Source organism: Ambystoma mexicanum, chromosome 11 (genome assembly GCF_040938575.1).
Source record: "Ambystoma mexicanum isolate Mex_15411 chromosome 11, UKY_AmexF1_1, whole genome shotgun sequence".
Lineage (NCBI taxonomy): Eukaryota > Metazoa > Chordata > Amphibia > Caudata > Ambystomatidae > Ambystoma > Ambystoma mexicanum.
The window spans coordinates 399,723,337-399,736,707 of NC_090934.1; positions in this window are offsets into that span (position 1 = coordinate 399,723,337).

Below are 13,371 nucleotides of genomic sequence, written 5' to 3' on the forward strand. Positions count from 1 at the left end.
AGCTAGAGTCCTTTAGTGTTCCCTCGCCAGGTCACTGACCCTCAGCGAACCCGCGGGCTCCATGATCAAATATGCAGATTAGATCACGGAGCCCGCGGGTTCGCAGAGGGTGAAAGACGCCTCAGGGTCTGTGATCTCTGCTCAGAGCAGAGATCACTGAGCTCGAGGCGCCTTTCTCCTTTGGCAAGGCTTTATAAAAGATGCCTTTAACTGTGTACGTTTAAGCCATCTTTTATAAACGTAGAAATATTTCTATGTTTATAACAGACTGCTTGAATCGTACACAATTCAAGGCATCTTTTATAAAGCTTTGTCGACGGACAAAGCCACCTTGGGTTTTGTCCGTCCTCAACGCTTTATAAAAGATGCCTACTTTTCAAGCCGTCTTTTATAAACATAGACATATGTTACAAATGTCTATGTTTATAAAAGGCAGCTTGAAAAGTACACAGACCATAGTAAGGTAAGCACACAAGTGTGCGTAATTTACTATGCTTTGTGCACTTACAAGCCACCTTTTATAAACATAGAAATATGTAACATTGCTATGAATATAAAAGAAGGCTTGAAAAGTCACAAACCATAGTAGTACGCAAACAAATATATAAATGCTCAAATACATTTATATATTTGTTTGCGCACCTTACTATGATTTGTGCACTTTTAGGCCACTCCCACAATGGAAGCCACGCTCCCAAACCAGGGCCCCCCCTCAATTTCTTACCCCACTTAAAGCACTGGGGATAGGTTAGATCCCTGGGGAACACCGAAGGTTGAGAGAGCTATGGTCGAGAGAAAGGCCCTGAGTTCCACCTGGGATGGGCGGTCGGAGAGAAAGGAGGGTAATCACACCAGACCCTGACCTGTGAATCCCAGGTTGTCACAGAAACGTGCGATCAGGATGCTGTGTTCAACCATGTCAAAGACAGAGGAGAGGTCAAGGAGAATGAGGACAGAGGGAGTGTTAGTGTCAAGATTTGAGAGCAGGTCTTCACAGGTGTTCAGAAGAGCTGTTTCCGTGCCTCTGGATGCTCTAAAGCCAGACTGATGATCATGAAAGCACCAATAGATTCAGTGTGGAGGGTCAGGTGAGAGATAGCCAACTTCTCCAAGAGTTTGCCCAGGAAAGGAGTGATGGAGATAGGGTGGTAGTTTGCCGGAACTGAGGCATCGGCAGAGGGTATTTTGAGCAGAGGGTGCACAAGGGAGTGTTTAAGGGAAGTTGGGCAAACTGGAGTTAGGTTTGTTTCCCCTACACTCTATGGTTTTGAAAAAACGAGTCTTAATGTACATTCAAACAGTAACTTTCCCAGAATCACATTTTCTTATCGATGTAGGCCTAGATTTTCAGAATGGATTGGGTAGATCAACTTATGAAAAGAGAGTTATTAAGCTCCTCGAGAAGTTGGTTAGGCATTGAATGGTAAGGAAGGGTTCCACACCAGAATAAATGAGCTGAGCAAGAAGGTAGACTTATGGGACTCGGGTGAGAACCTCCGCCATTTGGCCACGCTAGGGAGTTATGGTTTTGTAGTAGAGACACTATACACCTTTTAAAAAAAACAGTAGCTGGTTATGTGTTCATGCAAGAGCCTGTGACGATTTGTGCTCCTTTTATGAGTAAGTTGACTACCTATAAGTACAGTGATAGGCAGTATAAGAAGGGTAACCAAGTCTGAGAGATACTGCCGAATATGTCAGCCTTGCTTAGTGCTGCACACTAAGCATGTCCTTACTGAATGTTCTGAACTGGGACATACAATGCTTGGGTGAATATGTCCATCATAATTCATTCTGGCGACGATGTCGTAATACACAAAGCAAATATCTCCAGCTGGTCCTATACAGAGTTTGGTTAGAAGTACAAACAAAACTACAGAAATGTATGATTGGGATGGTGTGAGTGAGGTAATGGAACATGTATTGTAAATGTATTGTAACATATTGTAAATTTTGTGTACACTTTTGATAAATGTTATAGGAAATGACAAGGTTTAATTAGGGATGAAATTATGATTTTATGACTCATGGGGGCTTTATTACAAATTTGCTGGTTGTTTGCGGACCGGCAAACTACAAGTCTGCCTGCCTGGACCGCTGTGCCCGACAGGTCTGACCCTGCCGGGCACAGCGGCCACGGTAGGCAGATTGTCACAGGTGCACCAGCGCCGTTGCTAACCGTGTCACCACTCCCATAGAGTCCCATGGGGATTAACTAATGTACAAGCGCCTGACTTCCCGGCCGCCAGGCTTGTAATAGCCCGGTGGCACTGGGAAGTGAGGTGCCGGTAAATTATTACAGGTCCGACAGCAAGCCTCCGGTAGCACCGGCAGGGTTACCGCCTGACCTGTAATGAGGCTCATGGATTTTAGCTTATTTGTTTTTTCTTTTATCTTTTTTGGAAATGTGTAAAGTTTTGTACTAAAATACATTAATAATTAATGCATTACGGACAGTGACTAAGGCCGTTGTCGGTCCGTAAGGCAGGGGACATGCCAAAGTGGAGGCTATGGTGTCAGTAAGCCACATTCTTTCTATCCATGTCGGTAAACCACCTTCTTTCTATAACAGAATATGGTGCTTTTAGAAACAGTGTTGCTCTTCCACGGCCCAGCATTTATTTTTAATTGTTCACAACCTCTCAATGGGGTCCTAGTTGTCGCCTATGAGCAAAGCCCAGAAGAGTTACAAAAGAAGAGCCCTGGTGCCAAACGAAGTTAAATATTTGCAAACATTTAACCTCTTCAGGAAAAAGCTCTTTTTACAGCCTTCGCTGAAGTAGTAAATGAATAAAAGAAAAAACGTTACCGTAGAATTGCATGTCCTGCAGGTCCAGTGTAGTCCCTGGCCCAATTAGGGCATGGCTAGAAGGGCTGCACGGCTTGTCCCCTGAGGGAAATTAATAATTAAATGACACAAACACAAGGGTGGGTTTGCCTTTAATTTAGTGTTTGTGTGTTGTGTTTTGCTGTGTAAGCTTGCCTGGTGTACCATGGACTAAACCAGCCAGTCCACCATCTGGATATAATGTTGACATAGAGAAAAGGAAAAAAGAACAATGCCAAGGTCTCCCTTGCCCATGAGTGGACAGTCCACGGGACGAGGTTGGCGGTAATCCGCCAGAGCCACCGGCGCGTTGCTGCCGACCCTGAAACACTGTTTTTCAGCACCTGACTTCCCAGTGCCACCGGGACCTTACAAGTCCTGATGGCATGGAAAGTCAGGGGTCGGATTTGGTATGTCCCCATTCCTGTGGAGTCCAGTAGGAGTCCACGGGAATGGGGACACAGAAGCACCAGCACCGTTGATAACAGTGCCGGTGCTTCCGTGACAACTCTGCCTGGCCGTTGCGCCCCTGCAGGCAAACTTGTAGTGCAGCAGCCCAGAAATAGGGGTGCCGCAAAGCTTATTTCCGGGCTGCCACACTCGTAATGTGGCCCTGTCTCTTCTTTTCTCAAAGTGCTCAAATGTTCAAATCCAACACAAAAGTAGTTAAAATCCAACTAAAAGGTTTCCAGTGGAAAATATTCACAGTTCCAGGAAATGGCTCCCTTCCCCAGATTTCTTGTACCAATACAATAAGTTAAAAAAATAAAGAATAATCAAGTTCCTCAGAATCCAAGAGGATCTCTCTCTCCCCTTGGTGTATTCACATTTCTCGGGGAAACAGCTCCCTTCCCCAGGTTTTCTCTTCACCTTTAATATTCTGCACCTTTTAAAGTGCGGGTCCCAGATTCACAAGTTATCTGGTGTACCAGACTTTTCTCACACATTTATAATAGTGCATAATCTCAAGGGCATGTGTCTTCCTTGAGATTCTCTCTTCCCAGCTTTATAACAGTTTATACCACAGTTCACGCTCTCAAGGTCATGCAGCTTCCTTGAGCTTCTCTTTACATTATATTTTGTATTGACAATATGTTTGCCTCAAAGGCTTTATTCGACCAGAATAGATCTGAATTAAACATTGGTGCTAAATCTGTTGTAACATATGGTACGGAAGTAGTGATAAACCAGAATGGAAATAGATTGAGATGGAATGCAAAAAGGGTCCAACAATATAATATAGTCATTTTAAACGATTGTGAGTGTTCACCACTGGAGTCAAAGGGAGCAACATATTCCTTGTTGTCATTTAATAAATATATAATGGACGTTCTGCCCAAATTGGGGAAAGGGAAAGTTAGAGGTAAGGAATTAAAAAAATATACCCATAAATTTGATTCTATGATTTGGGAAATGAAGAGACTTGTCAGGATAGAAAAAAGACGAATAAAGACGATTAAAAGAAAATACTGAAATAGGTATTGAGGGAAAAGTCGCACTGATAAGGAAAATACATCAGAAATGAAAAAACGGGATCAAAACGTATTGGGGTATTATGTTACAAAAGGACAAAGGGCAATGTTGACCTCTTTGAACGGCACTAATGCTAGCAGATTTTGGAGCCAGATCAACGACCTTGAAAGGACTCAGCAGTCCATGTTAACTAACCCAATAAGTGAGGTGGTATGGGATGCACATTTTAAGGATCCTTACAAAGGTGGTATGAAGACCAGTCCTGATTATAATATAATGAGGAACGCACACTGGTCTTTGGGGGTTACTATTCAAGAAATAGCAGAACATATAAGGAAGCCTAGTTCATCAAAAGCAGGGGGTCCCAACCTAATAACATATGTAATTTTCAAAGAGAATGTGGACTTGTGGGCCAAGATATTGTACATATTATTTACTGATATTATAAACACCCAGAGATTTCCAAAAACGTGGAGTGTCTCATATTTAATCCCCATCCATAAAAAAGGGGATAGAATGACTTCCAGTAATTACAGACTGATATCACTGATGGATGCAGATTCCAAAATCTTTGCGTCCATAGTCCTCAGGCACATAGAAGACTGGTATTAAGAAAATGCTATTCTAGATGTCTTTCAGATGGGATTTCGGAAAAATATGAGAACTGATGGGGGAGGCCTTTTATTGAGTTGTATTCAACAAGCTGCGTGGAGAAGGGATGCAAGTGCTGTTTATGTAGCCTCTATGGACCTCTCTAGGGCTTTCAACATGGTGGATCGACAGACACTGTGGTCCAAGTTACACAAACTAGGTATGCCAGCTGTTCTTTTAAGCATAGTGATATATTTACACGAGATGTCCTCCATTCAAGTGAGGTTATACAATGAGGGGCTAATGTCACACTCAATTTCAGTCTTAAATGGTCTCAGGCAAGGATGCAGACTTGCCCCTACACTGTTCAACAGTTATGTATCGGATGTGGGAGAATCTTTAACTGGGCAAGCGTTTGCGTCCTCAAATGTGGGGAAACTAAAGATAGCTTTGGCAGTTTATGTAGATTATCTTATTTTAATGGATCGTATGTCTATTGGGCTACAAAGAACTCTGAAAAGATTCAATGACTGTATGGCAGAAAATAATCTGTTAATTAATACATCCAAAACAATCATAATAAAACTGAGCAGAGTTAGCAAGAAGTGCAATTTTGCATGGTTTATTAACAAAACCAAATTCAAGTGAAAGACAGCTTAGTCTAATTAGGGTTTCCAAGTATTGCCCATCCAAACAAAGGATTTTATAGGAAGTATTTAAGGGGTAACGCAATTGTTCTTGCAAGTGAAATGTGTAAGGTGGATAAAACTTTTGGAAAATTCTCGCTCTTACCCGTTATTAGGTTTTATTATGTCAAAGCCGTCCCAAGATTGATTTATGGGCTTGAATTTGCACCAGAGTCGTTAATTAAGGAGATGGCTCTTTATGAAGCTATCATATGGAAGAAGGTGTTATATTACTTGCCTAAATCAGTATCATATGCAGCAATTCACTATGAATTAGGATGACAATCGTTGATGAGTAGGATCCAGTGAAAGCAGCTGGCCCTGACGCGTAAAATTATATCTAGCCAGGGCAGGACGTAAATACTGTGCTGTGGAAAGAGGGAATCGAGTGTTCGTTTGAGGAGGGCATTATTCCAGCCTTGTTTACACAATGTCTTAATATCTTGAGGAAATAGGAAGCTCAAAGACGGTGCTAATAGAAACTCTGAACCACGTAAGGCGGAAGAACCGTAGATTTGACTGGTCTATGACAATAGATGATGTATTAAGGACGAAACTTTACAGATTGTCTCCTATGGTAAATTATCGGCAGTACCTGAATCGTATCTGAGTATCTTTCCAAACAAAAAAGATAGGAATAACTACATGCGGCTCAGATTTAACGTTCTCTTAACTAAATAAATACTATATATAACAAATTAGTAGCTGAATTGGCTTATTGTATATTTTGCGATGATAAGAATGAAAAAGAATCTCTGCCTCACTTGTTAATATACTGCAGAGCATTAAGAGGGCCTCAAATCCAATATTTCGAGATATTTGTAGGCAATAGCAGTTGGGTACAACTGGATTGTTTATGGCTGGAGATGATGCATGGAAAAAACCATAATTGAAGCTAAATGTGGTCAGGTTCCTAAGGCACGTAGGTAAATGAATACAGTAAAGTACACATCAGATAAGGGAAATATCCCATAAAATATTATAAATGAATATTGATGTTAATTTGCCAATATACCAGAACAAAATATTAATTGCGGATATGCCTGGAAGGATTACAACTATGGAAGACTGTATTATTGGATTGTTATGAACGTTATACTTTAGGGCACTATGTAAGGAATGTAAGAGATGTTGATTATGTAGGGTGCTCTGCTGCTTATGTAGAATATGGTGTGGCTTTCCCTAGGTTTATGGTATATGGTTTATGGTATATGATATCTATCTAATTTTAAGTGAAGTGTAACCTTGTATGATGATTTGATTTTTATTTCTAGATCTTTTAGTACAATACTAAAATGTTAATTTAAATGAGATTTTGAAATGTATTTGCCAAAAATATTTGAAAGGGAAATATATATGAAATGTGTGTATTTTAAAAAATGTTAACTTTGTAAAGGTTTTGTGAAACAAATACAATAAGAAAATGTTCCCGCACACTTGTCATCACCTGGTGTAGTCTCCTGCCAGGACTTTATTGTACAAACATTTAACTTTACCTTGTATACTCTCCTGCCAGGACTTTATTAAACAAAATGCTTTCCCTTTAACATTAGCCCATCGCTGGTTCATGAAACCTTGTTTCATACTGTTCTCTTCATTACATGTTTCCCTTTTCCCAAAAGGCTGTTATAACTTTGCAATGTTCACGAGGTGAGGGTCATCCTTCACTCCCCTTGATCTCTCTTGGGCTTTGCTTCCCTTTCAAGGGATGTGGGCCTTCCCTTGTCCAAGCAGAGGCGTAGCCAGGATTGTCTAACAAGTGGGGCCAGAAGCAAATGGAGTTGGGTCCACCGCAGTGACATGAACATCTGTAAATGTACACACAGCGCAGCTGAGTGGGCATTTATAGATTTTGGGTGGGCCTTACCTGCTCAGGCCCTACCCTGTCTCCGCCTCTGTGTACAAGCCCCTTCAACTTTAGTTTGTTTCCTCCTTTAAGGTCGGGGTTCAATAATCCAATCGTAGTCTGATTTATAATTATATTCACTTCTTTTATGGTCTCCCTTTTGGTGTATCGCTGTGTTTTCGTGAAGCGACACACTTTGTTAAACAACCCGGTAACCCACTTGTATTCTCTGGGCTTACTGGTTGTTGCAGGCCTTCCCTCGCTTTGGTTCCCTTCTCTCTGTGTTACTCCTACGGAGCTGCATACACTTGTAGGCAACCCAGTAACCCACTTTTCTCTGGGCTTACCATTGTATTCAGTGTTTCTTCACTTCCAACTTCGTTGTCTTGTTTACTCCGCTTTTGCCTCATTAAGCGAGGCACTCTCGCTGTGTTCCCATTCATGGTGCACGGTTCCCGTTGCTCTCTTTACTCGAGCAGTGAACCAGCTGCACCTAGGCTTCTCCTTCCCATGGGAGAGTTTGCCTCCACGCCGTCTACCACAGCGTGTTTCCCCTCAGCGTGGTGCTTGGCGTTGGCACGGTTGGTGATGCAAACCGGTGTCTGCAGCTCTCTCTTCTCTTTCTTGCCATCAGCTGTGTCGGGCGCACTTTCAAACTTCCCAGCATGGTTACACATTTGCAACAACTAGACCACTGCGTCGGTCGCCCTGTCTTAGTGATCTTCATTGCTCTGTTGTTCTTTCTCTTCTCAGTGGTGAGGGGACCATTTCTTGAATGACGTTGAGGAAGTGGATGTTCATTGGGAGTCATCATCACTGCTCCCTGCCTTGTCCCAGTTGTCAATATCCTATTCTTAGTGGGATCTTGGGGAGTGGAGTAGTATATCTACCAATCGATTGGGGAAGAGTGTGAAAATATGCCATTAAGGCATACGGAAAAGAGGAAACATCCCTGAAAGAAAAGGACGGTATGGGGCTTCCTCCAACGATGCCCTGTCATCTACATGAGGTTCGCCTCCTCCATGTGATCCTCCCTCATATAGCCACCACCAAGGTCAGGATCAGGTAGTGGCTGCCGTCCCCTGGCCACATATCACGATGCGTAGGACTGTCCGCTCTTCAACAAGTCAAACGCTTAGTGAACATTCTTTTCATCCACATCCCTGGCAGTTGCCATGGCGCCTATTACAACGCCAGGCATGCAAACGATAGTTAACGCTGATCATTCTAGCATTGTATCGCCTTTGCAACGACACAGAACGACGTGAGCTTGATCGCGTTTCTCTGAATGGATATTTAAATCCTGCCTAGCTACACCGCAGCACTTCTGATTGAATTTGGTACGCCAGCCTCTAACTCCCGCTCCATGTTCACTTCAGCTCTTGTTTCTCTGCTGATCCTCTGTTCTTCCCTTTTTGACTCTGGATTGGTTTAGGGACTGCCTCGTTTAATCCCTTGCTTGTTGTCTGCCTTGAACACCCATACCAGGGAATGCATTACTGACTGTCCTTGTAAAATCCTTTGCTTATCTCATGCTCTTGAAATTTCAGACCTCGGAACGTATCACAAACTGCCATCGCCTAATCCCTTGTTTGTTTCCTGTTGTGGCGCTCCAGGAAACATCCTCTGCCTGTAATTTTTGTTTTTGAGAATCACCAGATTGGATTGTGACCTAGACATTGCTATACCTTGGATCTACTTTCTTGGGTTATGGACTATTGGACGCTATGCAGTGCTCCATCACATGTTGCCCTTTTCATCGGTAGTGAGTCTTCGCTCCGCCAAGAGGTAGGTCCCACTAAACAATTAACTCCCCATCACTCGGTCAATCCTTTCTCTGTCCAATCTGATTTCATTCACCTTCGCATTCCAAGAATCTTGGCCAGTTCAGTTTTCTGCACACGTCTGGAGTTGGGACAAGGACATTTTTATCAAGGTTAGTGTTCCGTTAGTTCATTTACGTGTACTAGTTCTTTCATGTTGGTTCTTTTTCAAATAGCACGGCCCTCTCTTTCTTCCTCAGCGTGTACTGGTGCTGCCCTGCTCTTTCATTCGAATCACAGTGGTACCCGTTTCATTCTACGAGTAGCACAGTGCCTCAAGAGAAAGGTCACCCTCTATTGAGGAGACCCTCATTGGGTTCAAGTCATGATCTGGGCAGTAACAATCCAGTCGGATCTCGATTAGAACAGCCTCCAGGTAACCTGATTATTGGTACGCGAGTACTGACACCACATAGGGGAAGGCTACCTTAGGGAAAGAAGTGGGGACAATGCCAGATTCATCACACCTTTCATAAACTCCCACAGTACTTTGGCCTTCCATTCCCTACTTACTTCAGCTTCCATCCACTCCCTCCTTCTCCATAAGGAAAGCTATTGCCAAAGCATGAAAAATAAAAACTGTATTGTGCAGACCAGAGGCGTTGCTAGGGCGGGGCTAAGGGGGCTATAGCCCCTGGTCTTTTGGCTGTAGCTCCGGATAGAATCTCGGGAGCTACACCGAAAAGGCTAGCTAGCCCCCAGTCCCGACATTTCCGACATCAGCGTAGCTCCGGGTCTTTTACAGACCTAGCAACACTCCTGGTGCAGACCCCTGAACAAAAGCCTGAGAGGTAAATCCCAATTACACACCATGATGGATAAGAATGGAAGATCTGTATCTTATTTCAACATAATGTTATAAATAAGCTATAAAAACAGTAGAGAAAGAGAAGCAAGCAAAATACTGTGGCAACATCGATTTACCTATCTTCCCTTACCTTCCCATCTGCTCTCCATTTTATATTCTATCCACTGCTCCTTCAATTTCACCCCCAAGGAAAATTCATACTCCTCCTCTGTGAGGGCTGAGCAATCAGGATCCCTGTACTTATTGATTCTCAGATTCAAGTGTTGGCAGAGTGTTGGCCTGATCCTGTGCACTGCTGTTGCTGGAGGACATAAAAACAGAAGCAGAGGCAGTAGCTGAGTCTGCCTTCTATTGCCGTTCTGAGAAGGCAGAGCCCTACCTATACACTCGCCTCTCCCGACGCAAAGCATCGTGGAGTGTTGGCAGAGTGTTTGCAGGGATTCTGCAGAGCCAATGGAGCCGACGCTGATACCAGGGGTTGGGGGGACTTCAAAGAATGCGCAGTCAAGCAAGGATTCTGCAGACTGCAGGTAACGGCGTGACAGGCCTGAATTGTTTCAACCATGCAAAAACAGTACCGACCGCAGTAATTTCCGGAGCCGTAGGCCCAAACCGGAGCATTTCAGCTGTAGCCCCAGCAACCGAAATCAGACTCGGGTTGCTTTCTGTGCCCTCTCGCCTTCCCCATGTCCCCTGAAATCACTGCCTCCCTACCCGCTTCCTACCCGTAGAAACACCAAGAACTTTGCCGCCCCTACTCGCCGACGCTCAGCTGAAGATGGTGAGTTCTGGGCCTTTTGACGTTGCAGGATCGAAAGCAGGGGAAGGTAGGAGGCATAGGCAAAAGAGGGGGAAGGAGCCTCTTTGTCCAGGGCTTCTTCTTGCCAAACGGAGCCATTAAACTGTGAAGCACCAGAGTTCCAGGCCTCCACTAATGTGGTAGTGATTGGGAATGGAGGCGCCCCAGTTGCCACTTTAGTCATAGACTCTAGAGGTAAAAAGGGAGAGTCTCATCTGTCAAAAACAAGGAGCAAATCACAGTCGATTATTATTTTTTGTTTTATGTTTTATTGGTTAATCAGTTTATTTTAACCTTTAACATTTACACATTCAGATTTCTTAATTGTTTATCATTTACTAATGACTGCTGTCCATCTTCCCATAGATCATTAGTAATGTCAATTCTCAATACCCATTCATTTAATCTAATCTGGGTTCACCTCCAACCACCATTCCCATTTTCAGGGATTCCACAAATGTTAAGGCATCTATTGTCCGCCCTACTTTATCCGCTGTCAATAGTCTCTCCCAGTACTCTTCTTCCATCTCTGGGAGGAGCCCTGTCACATAACCCCCCATTACCGTTGATCGTTGCATCCTCAAAGCGGGGCAATTTAGCATCACATGCCTGATGGTCTCCAGCAAATCTTTGGCTTTGCAGAACCTACAATACGCTTCTTTCTTTGAAATTTGTTTTCTCCTTAGTTGAACATCTCTTGAGTGCCAGATGTTTGGTCTACATCGCATCAGTAGGTCTCTATAGTGACACAGTGGAAATGTCTTCAAATAAGGGGGGGTTCATTCAAGATTTTGCATTCCCATATAATGTTATGGCAGAACTTTTTTATTCCTTTTTTGCTTCCTGAGTTTCGTCCCAATCTTTTTCCTGGAGATTTCTTTTTGCCTTATTTGGGTTGAATTTCAAAAGGTCACACGTGATGTTCTGATGATCCAGAAAGTTTTAACATTTGCTCTTCCAGGATTGTAGTGTTTTGTCTCTCTCTACAGGCCCCGGGTGCACTAAGATTTCAAATGGTACTGACGGTCGATCAAGGATACATTTTCAATAGAGGGAGAGAGTTTTCCACATTACTGTGGAAGCAAGTGATTGCAGCCTTAATTCATGTCTTATGATATCCACTGAAAGAGAGTTAGGCAATTTCAGAACCCTACGCCAGAAGTACACCTCACAAACTCCCCATGTTTCCCAACGAAGGGCCAAAAGAGCCTCAGACCCATAGGTAAGCAGCGCTACCACCTTTTGCTTGTAAAAGGTTAGGATAGGGGTCAGGGAATATTTCCCATATCTTCGATTTAATTCTTGTCCCTGATGTGTTAAGGTCACTAGTCTCGCCCGGATCAGGGCGCATTGCCCCTCTTCATTGCTGTTCTTATTTATCCTCACTCTTAAGTATATTATTGTTTCCACCACTTCCGATTTTTGATTATCAATACTCCAGGTGAAGCTTTTCTTTTCCCTCTTCTTTCCGCGGCTTGATTTCATTGTCAGTATCATTGATTTTTTTATGTTGATCTTCAGACTATTTTCTGCTAGATATTCTTTGAATGCAGTTATCCGTCGCTGAGTATCTATAGCCGTCTGATCGACGAATACTACATCATCAGCATATAGTACCCCTGGCACTTCTATTCCATCGATCTTTGGAGCAAAGGCACGTGCCGTGCCTTGTGAGACCGTCATGTCAGCCATGTATAGGACAAACAGAAAGGGTGCCAGTGCACAATCCTGCTTAATCCCTCTAAAGGTCTGAATCTTTTCCGTTACTGTGCCCATAGTTGTTTTTTGGACCTGTATAGTGGTGTTTGTGTATAGGGCTTGAATGGCTTCTAACAGATCTTCGGGGCAGCCCCAGCTTTTCAACTTGGACCACAATTGGTCACGGTTTATCCTGTCGAACGCCTGTTTGAGATCTATGAAGCCCAAGTAGATGTTTCTTTTATCCTCTAAGGCCCTTGCTTTCAGAAGGTTGAGCAGGAACAGATTCAAGGATGTGCCCACACCACTAATAAAGGCAGTTTGCCGTTTGTCCAAAATACTAGTCTTTAAGGCCCATCTTTTCAGATCTCGTAACAGGATGGAGGCAAATAGCTTGCCAATTGAGTCCAATAGGGGGATTGGCCTATAGTTTCTTGGATCGCCTCTATCCCCCTTTTTTATAAATTGGCACAATGAATGCCTCCCTCCATGATGCTTGGATGATTCTGGTTTTCCTTATTTATTGGAACAGTGATAGTAGTAAGTCCTTCCATTCTTCACAATTTGCCTTAAGAATTTGGTTTGAAATGCCGTCGGGCCCAGCCGCCCTTGAGGAACTCAATTTTTTTATAATCCCTGAGATATCTTCATGATCAAATTCAGTAGAACATGGCTTTGAGTTAGCCCTTTTGTTCTCGTGGATTGTGTCGTTTTTCACCTGGTATAGTGCTGAATAATGTTTTATCCATTTTTCTTTCCGAGACTTGGTTTACTGCAATTGCTGATTGGCAGTGGTCCCTGTTGTTTATTATGTCCCACA